Genomic DNA, 9,840 nt, shown 5'->3' with positions numbered 1-9,840 from the left:
AGAACATTGTAATGCTTTTAGGGTTTTGTACTTTTGTTTCTAATCCACCAAGAGTCATCTTCTTCAATGCGGGGCCATAGCCCTTTAGAATAAAAGAACAAATCATCAATGGCTTGTGAGATTACTTTCCTCACTTTTTTTTTTTTCCTTCAATAAAACAATGATAACATGAATGACTTAACCGCTCCTACAATCTTGCTTCCTCCAGCAAGAAAAGTTTTGATTGGCTTAATTTTTTTTTCCTTTTTCCCACATAACAAATTAAATATTACATCCATAGCACCGAGGGGTGATAATGACAAAATAAAAATTGGAATTGATGAATAAGATCTAATATTATTGAGCAGTATATGTCAAATTTATTGGGCCAGCCTTGCCTGTTGATGCAATTAATCATTCTGATGTGGTGTTATTTTTAATTATTTTAGTTGTATTTGAAAATATAATTTAATTATGGTAGTTGGGTAGGGTGCATCAGAATTTAATTTATATTTGTTTTGGATGATCAGATGTCATTATTTTTATATTTGATGTAATTTTATGCTTTTATTTGGTTTTTTTTTAATAATAAAAAAAGTAAACTATTTTTATACATTCAAAATGGTTTGATTTCTGATTTTTATATTCCAATTAGACCTTTTGGTTGGCTTATGGGATCCTCCAACTGGAATTAAGTCTTGGATAAGTTTTGCCTTTAGACAATCGAGCCTGATCACAATTCTGGCTGATCTTGCACGATTTTTATTGTGATGATGTGAATCTCAAAGCATTCAAAGTGATAGTTTTTTAACTAATATTTTGAAGATTGTTACACCATATGAAAGTTATTTAATTATGATAAATTTTCCAACTGAATGCTGTGGCCAGTCGCAACTATTAATTACATTTATTCACACCCCTTTAGCCATCACCACCTCCAACAATCAAAACGATTGAGAGTAGAAGATCAATAAATCTTGGCTCTCGTCCTTATCGTCGACCAAACTAGATATGCTTGTGGCTACATCACCGTCACGGTCCGTCACTAATAGAAGTTTATTAGCTTGGAATTTCATTGATTTGAATTAACTCCTCTCCTTTTATAGTTATTTAGATTTTATAGTTTATAATTTTAAGAATTTATCAAAATATGATTATATGAAAAGATGATATTAAGGTTTGTTTTCAAAATTTTAGAACTACAAATAATAAGTGCATATATTTAACTATTTTCTAGTAACTCTACAACCTTCTTCATCCACCATCTGACATCGTCTCACTTCCCCTATCTCCATGGACAATTAAGAAAAAATTGTCATTGATTTCTCCACAACAATAATATTATGTTTCAACCCTTCATCTCAACTCACAACGTCCCACCAATCTCATCATACTAGACGATCTATTGCATATCACTAACTATTCTCTTCTTTCTAATCCAAAACAAAAATATTTTCATAAGAATTTTTCTTCTCATTGTACGACTAATTTATCTTCTGCATCCCTCCTTTCAAGTGAGAAACTCTCTTGAAATCATCAGCAATAGTCTTTTCCATAATCGACTACTATCCATAAAGCTACCAACTATCATTATCCACAAAGCTACCAACCATCATCAACCAATTCCATTAGCCTTCTCTCATTGCTAACTAAATGACTCAAACCAGCCCTATGGCTTTTAAATATTATTATGTTATTGACTTTCATATGTAGAAAATCTTTAATGATATAACCATCTTCTTGTTAATCTCGTGCTTCATCATTTATCGCCTTAGGAATGTTATAAACCACCAGTTCATTCCCTCCATATGAACAAATCTTTTGTTACTTTTTTTTTAAAAAACTCAAATTAACATATACCACCCTAAATTAGTTTGTGAATATTGTCATATCGATATTATCATTTGTACTAAATATTTATAGCAAGAATATGTAATAGTTATAATTATAATATATATTCATTATTGGAGATATTTTCTTTTATTAGGTTCCTTTTTATATTAATATTTTATCATTGATAATATTCATGAGTTAACCGCTTTCATATCATATAAGAATAAAGGATCTTTTGCCTCTACTTTCTTCATATTCATGTATTCAAAAGCTCAAACAATTATCAATATTAGATATCATCATAACCAATGTGTTATTTTAATACCTAAAGTACACTCCACATTTAAATGCTTATTTATAAACATTAAATAACAACCTACAAATAAGGTTGTAAAGTTTATAAAATTTCTCATATTTGAATAACTTATTAAAAATAGAGCTTAAATTTTCTAATTTCTCAACCAAAATTTTTGAAAGAAATCTTTTAGGACACAAAATTATGTAAGGGAACTTGTAATCTAGTTTGTGTGGATTGGCAAGATGAATCCAACAGTACCGAAGTTTGGTCCGAATCTATTAGATTCAAAGTGAATAACTCAGAGCATAATTGGAAACTTAGTGAAGCTATTTAAAGGATGAAATTGTGTACTTATAATCAAAATTAGTATTTTAATGAGAAAATCCAACATTATTCAATTCCAAGCTCACTAGAAAATTGAGATAACCAAAAAGCACAACATAATCAAAGTGAAGTGATTTAGACTTTCTAATCGAGTCTCATGATACGTGGAAGAAATGAATAAAATATTCCTAAAAATTTTACATAAGTATTGATCTTACATGCCTAAATAGACTGTGGGGGGCCGGTGAGAATTCATGGAGTTAGAGCTAGTATTCCAATGCTCTAATCACCATTGCAACACTAACTAATTATCTTTAGGATTTCATTTATCCAAGCTTCTCATTTGCTTTTCCCAGCCTCTTAGCATTCCTTCCAACCAAGAGGATAACTTGTAAATCAACTATCTTCTAGCATTTAACTTTGATGTTAGTGTCAGATATGACCGTTGATTAATATCAACGATCCAACATAAGCTATCCATCACCATTCACTATCAACTAACAATGTTGATTTTCATCACCCATTCTTTGACATTTATCATCATTTAACATTGCATATCCTCAATTGTCTACTATTTCGTGATGTCATCAATCATCACTGTTCAACCTTTATTATCCTTTATCACTAAATTTTTAACACAGTGCCTACCACTCTTATTAGCCAACACTAATGCTAGACGTTGCTCTAATTTAAACTTTCAATTTCATCGCTTACTAACATTCTCCATTATCTTCCTAGAAGAAAACTCATATGGCTAAGGCCTTACAATCCCACCTCCTATGATACTGAGAAATGTTGGGTCATTGTAATCCTGACTAACATAATGGGAGTGTTTCAAAGGGCTATGCCCTTAGTTTTTCTCTTTCCAAATTTTCATGTAATTTTTTTTGTAGGAGGTTTTCATTATAAATTATGACAACAAACTCTTTCTATGTCATATATTTTATAACATGCAATAAGAGTATATTATTCATTTAGATTTGAAGAAATGTATAATAAAATTCGTTAAAAGATCTATGAAAAGTCGGTGTTGAAAGCTAAGCATTTCAAGATGAGTGGATCATTACATCATTTGCCCATTTAGACTTGCAAATGAGAGGACTTTATCATAAGTTTTATATTCAGATTCCACACCTCTTCTTAAAGTTGAGATGTTATTTGAGTGATAAGTTTGCATGTTGACAAAAAAACAAGCCTTATTAGTTTATCTCTTATATATCAACTTTATTATCCAACATGTACATAGGACCATAGTAGCGGATCCTAATGATATATTTCTTTCTAGATTGTGGCAATATATAAATACGAAAAGTAATTAAAACTCACCACACTTTTAATAATATTCTAACCCTGAAACAAATGACCAATTTGGATTAAAAAAATATATGAAAGTCCCATAGGATTTACTAAGAACATATGTTCTCAACTTTCATGAAAATTTGTAGTCATATACATCTTTGATAGAGTTCTCAGTTCACCCTACCCTATAACATTAGCTACTAATCATGCATTGTTATGCCATTGTTTAATACATTATAGGGCAAAAGTGCAAATCACTTTTATGATTGGCTAGAATTAGATAAAGAAATAAATTATCACAAATATAATATTATATATACACATATTATGCTTGTTATATTGATTTTTACATAATTATATGATTAGTCTCGACTAACATAACAAATTCAAGCTCGATTAAGCATGACAAACAAGTTAATTATTCTAATGCAGAAACTAGATATTTGTATCTTAATAATATTGTTTATTCTAGGATTAAAATAATTAAAGTAAATTCAATCTAATTAGCCTATGAAATACTGACAAATTATAATCATTTTTCTTTATCTAGCATTAAAGGAATAAGGTCATATTCCAAGACCCTTTCATTCTATAGGGACTTTGACTTTTGTGCTATGTGAACAAAACAGTAAACCTCAGCCAACTACTTTGAATAAAAACAAAAAATTTCAAACATCAAACACCTTTGAGTGTCTAATAAATTAAATAATGAATCAGAAAAGAAGGTGAAAAGTAAGATGGAATGCAACATAAAAGTTGTGCAATATATCTGAAATATTTTATGTTGTTCGGATGATTGTAAAAAAATACAAGTGATTTTTTTACTTAAAGTAAAATGAATGCAATGTAAATTAAGTCCAAAAATAATGATAGCTAGTGATACTCGATTTAAGGCGAAAGATTGCAGGCAACAACAATGACGAAAATAGGCTACAATCGATGGGTGATGGCAGTAATGACCTACGACAATTGACAAGAAGAAGTAGCAGAGAGTGACGATGGTAGGCAGTAATGACAAATAATTTATGATGTATTTGAAAATAACACAAATCTAATAATTTTCAAATACACCAAGATAATATTAGAGGCCGGTGCATTCCAGTTACATCAATATTTTACTCTGTATATCTTTTATTTTAAACAAATTTATATTTTAACCCCTATATTTAAATATTTTGCATCCATTTTATTTCAAATCAAATATACCCTTAAAATAAAACAATTATATGTAATTTTTTCTTTAATCTAAAGCATATTTTAAACGTCATTCTTTTAAACTAAGAAAATATGAACCAAGCCCAAATCTCATACTTCAATGAAAAATATTGTTGAATTATTTTTTATTATAGCAATCAATTAACTTATTATTAATAAATTAAATCATCTAAAAAACCAAACTAAGCCTTGATTAAAATTTTATAGAAAGAGACTTAGTAAGATTATAAACACAAAGGCTCTAAAGTATTGCAATATTGGTTGTAAAATAGAATTTTGAAACTGTGGTATATTTGCAATTTTAGTATGAGATTTTTATCTTCATTTTGTTGACACTAAGCGCCCTTGTAACTAAAATTGAAATTTTTGCAAAAAAAAAAAAAAAAAGTGTAAAGAAAAGTCGAAGTACTTGCAACAAAAGTGCTTTAAAAAAGTAGCTCACTTTAGAAAAATTAAAACAACCGGCCGTGCAGCTGTTGCCTTCACTCAAGCGTTAGGTGGCTTCTCCAAGTTCTTACTTACAAGAAAAACAAAATTAAAAATTAATAATTAATAATTAAAATAGATAGTTATAATGACCAATTTTATAATATTATCAAATAAATTATATGAAAAATAATTTTCATGATAGAATAAATTATTAAATTTTGTATATAATCAAAATAAATAAAGATTTTTTTAATTTGAATTTGAAATAGCCTTATCTATCCATATGTCATTGTCACCTACGATTGACTTTGTGGATGTGGCATAATCATTAGTGGGTCCAATGAGTTTATGGTTATTATTATTATTTTTATTATTATATTTGAATAAATTTTTTTAAAGAAAATTATTTGCATCTTATGCATGCCAATTGGAATCATAGAGTTTACAAAGAATAATTGGGCTTAGAAATCAAATTATCGAATAAGGTATTTCAAAATTTTATTGATGACGAAATTCTCGAGCAACCCCTTGCTCGCTCCAAATGGCAAATCATGAGACTAAATGAAAAGAGAGAGAATGAGAGAGAGTTCTTAAATCATTACAATAAAAAAATCTCTCCCATCTATACAATCTAAAGATCTAAGGCTTCGTTTGAGATGGCTTTCTAATTGCTTCTTAAAGCAGTTTTTTAGTATATAAATTAAATTTTTTGCATTAAGAAGCTGCTTTAAGAAGCATAAAGAAAGTCATCCCAAACAAAGCCTAAGTATGTGCCATTAATTTGGTATTATTGATTAATTTTCTTTCGAAGACAATTATTCTTTGTTGAGTTCTTAAATTAATTCTTAAAAGGCTTGTGGCTAATAGTTCTAAGCACACAACTCTTCATAAATGTCTTTAATGAACTAGGTGACATAACTTGAGATGACTAAGAAGATTAAACACTAAACTAATTGTAATTTGGCCCACCTAGCCAAACAAACTTAATCAATTAATTAGACAAAGGTATTTGATCCAATTAAACACAATGACATTCATGATTAATTGATCCAACTGGATAATTATTAAACTAAGATTTTTAAAGATTCATCTATTAAACACAATAACATACATGATAAATTGATTAAGATTACTCAAATTTTCTTTTCAAATATATGAAATTATTTTATAATGTTTTGGTATTTGATTTTGCCAATTTTCTATTTATTTTATTATTTCTTTGTTTCATTATGTAAATGATATTTTCCATAAATTATAAAGTATAGATCCATTCATTCCTTGTCGTTTATATTTTGGTAATATCTTAAATTTGATCTTAAGGAGTTTTTGTGTAAAGTATTTTATTTCTATTTGCCTTAGAATATTTGTATTAGGACTTACTATATTATTTTAGTAAAATTTCTCTTGATTAAAAAATAAATTAGGGGTTATAGTCAGCCTATGAAAAAAAAGTACGTAGTGGTTGCACTCGCACTCGCTCCCATGTAGGAAAGTCTGTATTTAAGTTGCAAAGAGTGTGTTAGTGTAGAGCATTTTTAAAACATTAAAGAATATTTTAATGTTCATTATACGAGGTAGCAAAATCTTAGTGTGTGTGTTGGCTAGGCGTAGATGCAAGTCATGAACTTGACTGAACCATATTAATACTTTTTATGCATGTAGACCTAAATGACTTTACATCACGTGCATTTTATTTATTTATTTTCTATTTTCATATAATGCTTAGTTTCATTATCTTATGGTGGATAAAATAATTGATTTTTTACTGCACTTGCAAAGTGAAAAATAAATTGTTGAGCTTAAATTGTTGATCACACCATTTTTTACATCATCATATCTTATATGTATGAATTTAGCTTTGATAATTTTGATGTTGTAAAATGTATTCTAGCTTGTGCAATTTAGTTGACCATTTCATGTTAGACTTCATTGTTACATAATTCAATCAATTGCTTAATCTTATATCATACACATAAAGTAACTTTATGTAGTATTTAGTATTTTCTTGCTTGCTTTATTCATATACACTTAAATCCACTTAAAATTATATGGCATTCATGATATTTGATTTAAATACATCCTATTCACCCACACCTTTCTATGTATCCTCAATTATTACTTGACGTGATTTACTTATCTCAAACATATGAACATTCAAACCAAGAACTTTCACAATCAACTTCGAGGACATTTTACTTTTATTTTCAATGAGTTTGTAATAAAAAAAATGACTTGATTAGATGAACCAATAACACTAAGATCTTCTTGCTCCTAGTCCTAATGAACCTAAATCAAGTACTCTAGTATAACTAAAAACCTTCTAAATTTATTTAGAGGGCCAAGCATTCTATGAATTATGTGTTTATACTGGGAACAAGTATCCAAATGAGACAAATCTAGCTAGTCTAATATCATCAAACTTTAATATCAAATAGTTTAGATATCTAAAAACATCATATAATCAAAGCGGATTAATTTTGATCCTCATATAGAGTGTCATGACTTATGACATAAATCAGGATACCATACTCCAAAAATCTATAAATAATAAACACTAATGATCCAACCACGATAGTCGGGCCATGGCCCAATGATGATGATTATTATGTAGTGAAAAGGAGGTAATGCTCGACTAGAGCTTTGAGATTCTTGAAATCTCTAAACCCTCTCTAATTTCTAGTCTCAAGTTTCCATTCATGTAGAGATTGGGGAGTCTAATTTATAGTTATTTACAATGACACTTTTCTTAAATATAATTAAAATCTAAAACACTCAATCGGACAACCAATATTGATTTTATGATTATAAACTATTCTTTCAATATCTAAATACATTAAAATTTTTTAATAAAACACAACATTTTATTCATAGGAGCAAAAGATTATAGGACCCAAGGACTGACAATAAACTGAAAGAAAACAGCAGAAAACCAAAGCATACAACAAGACGCAAAAGCAACAACAAGCGGGACAAAAAATAACAAAATTGGACTCAGGTATGGAAGCCCCCAGCACCATCCCCGCAAACAGCCACGGATCATTCATAGGTGAGAGCTCCAGAACATCATATCCGCCAAGAAATCCAAGTAAAACACCTAGGTTGTCGACTAGCCAAGACAACAGGGGAAAGCAGGGGGCTTCCTCATCATTGTCCATAAAGCCATTAAAGCAATTGGTCTCCGGTCTCGAATAAATAAGTTGCAATTTGATATTTTGTTTCTCTTTTAACGTTTGACTTCACGTTCTCTAATGAACCGTTAAACATCCGTCACGGTCGTTAGAAGCTTCCGTTAGAAGAGAACCGACCAACCCGGCCCGCCAGGGCAAATTTGTAATTTACAACAAAATTAAAGGTGACAAGGGTAAAAGGCCTAATAAATACCCACGTGTCAAGGCAGGAATGGTCAATTAGAAACGGACGGCCAGGATGACATCATTAGTTGGGCTTAGAGACATTTTATCTTTTATGGTGGACCCTCCCCGCGTGCTTCTGCTCTCAATCATAACTCTCATCCAAAAAAGCTTTCGATTTATGGCCTTTTTGTTTTTTCCTTTTTTTTTCTTTTTTCTTTTTCGCGAAATAATTTATTTTCTTTTGGCATTTTATAAGTGGTCTCCTTTATGTCGATTGTCCTATCTATTTTAGCATTTTTCATGTGAATTTATTCCATTATGCTAACACTAAAAATAGCTCTTACTTCAGAGTTATTCCATTTTGGTGCTTAAAATATTATGATTTTTATTATATTTTTTACAAATGGTTTACTTTCTAATGAAAATTTTACATCCATCAATATTTTTTATGTTGACAAGTTAAAATTTTGCAGTAAAAAATGATTTTTTTTTTTATATATTTTGCAAGTTTGATGCAAATGGAATATGATTATAATTTTATTTGTTATTTTTTATTATGTGATGTGGTGTAAAGATAAAATAAAATTATTGCTAGTTATGCAGAGATAAATAAAATATTATTGTTGTTGGAATAGCACAAAATATAATTATTGGTAAAAAGTATGCATCTTAAAATTCATTAAAGAAAACTTGATCGATAATTAATTATACTTCAAAAATTAATTCAAATTTTGTATGATGTTTAAGTATTTATTTGGGATAATTTTTTTATTATTTTTAAAATAATTTTTCTAGTATAAAAATTTTCTAGCTTTTTAGAATTCATGTTACCTCAACAAATCTCAAATTTATTAAATAATAATAATAAATAAAAAAAATAAAAACAAATCTCAAATTTATGAGCCATTGTGAATGGTTGTTATCTTTAAGATGAACATCCTAATACAAAATAATGACCTAATAATGATATTTTGGGAGACCCCAATTTTGAGAAATAAATATTATGTGAATTCTTTTAATCAATTTAGGCTTCGTTTGGGACGGCTTTTTTATTGCTTTCTAAAACGGAGTTTTAATACAAAAATAAAAATTTTTGTACAAAAGTAAAAA

Source organism: Dendrobium catenatum, unplaced genomic scaffold (genome assembly GCF_001605985.2).
Source record: "Dendrobium catenatum unplaced genomic scaffold, ASM160598v2 fragScaff_scaffold_133, whole genome shotgun sequence".
NCBI lineage: Eukaryota > Viridiplantae > Streptophyta > Magnoliopsida > Asparagales > Orchidaceae > Dendrobium > Dendrobium catenatum.
The sequence above is the reverse complement of the archived record's forward strand: the minus strand, read 5'-3'. Positions refer to the sequence as shown.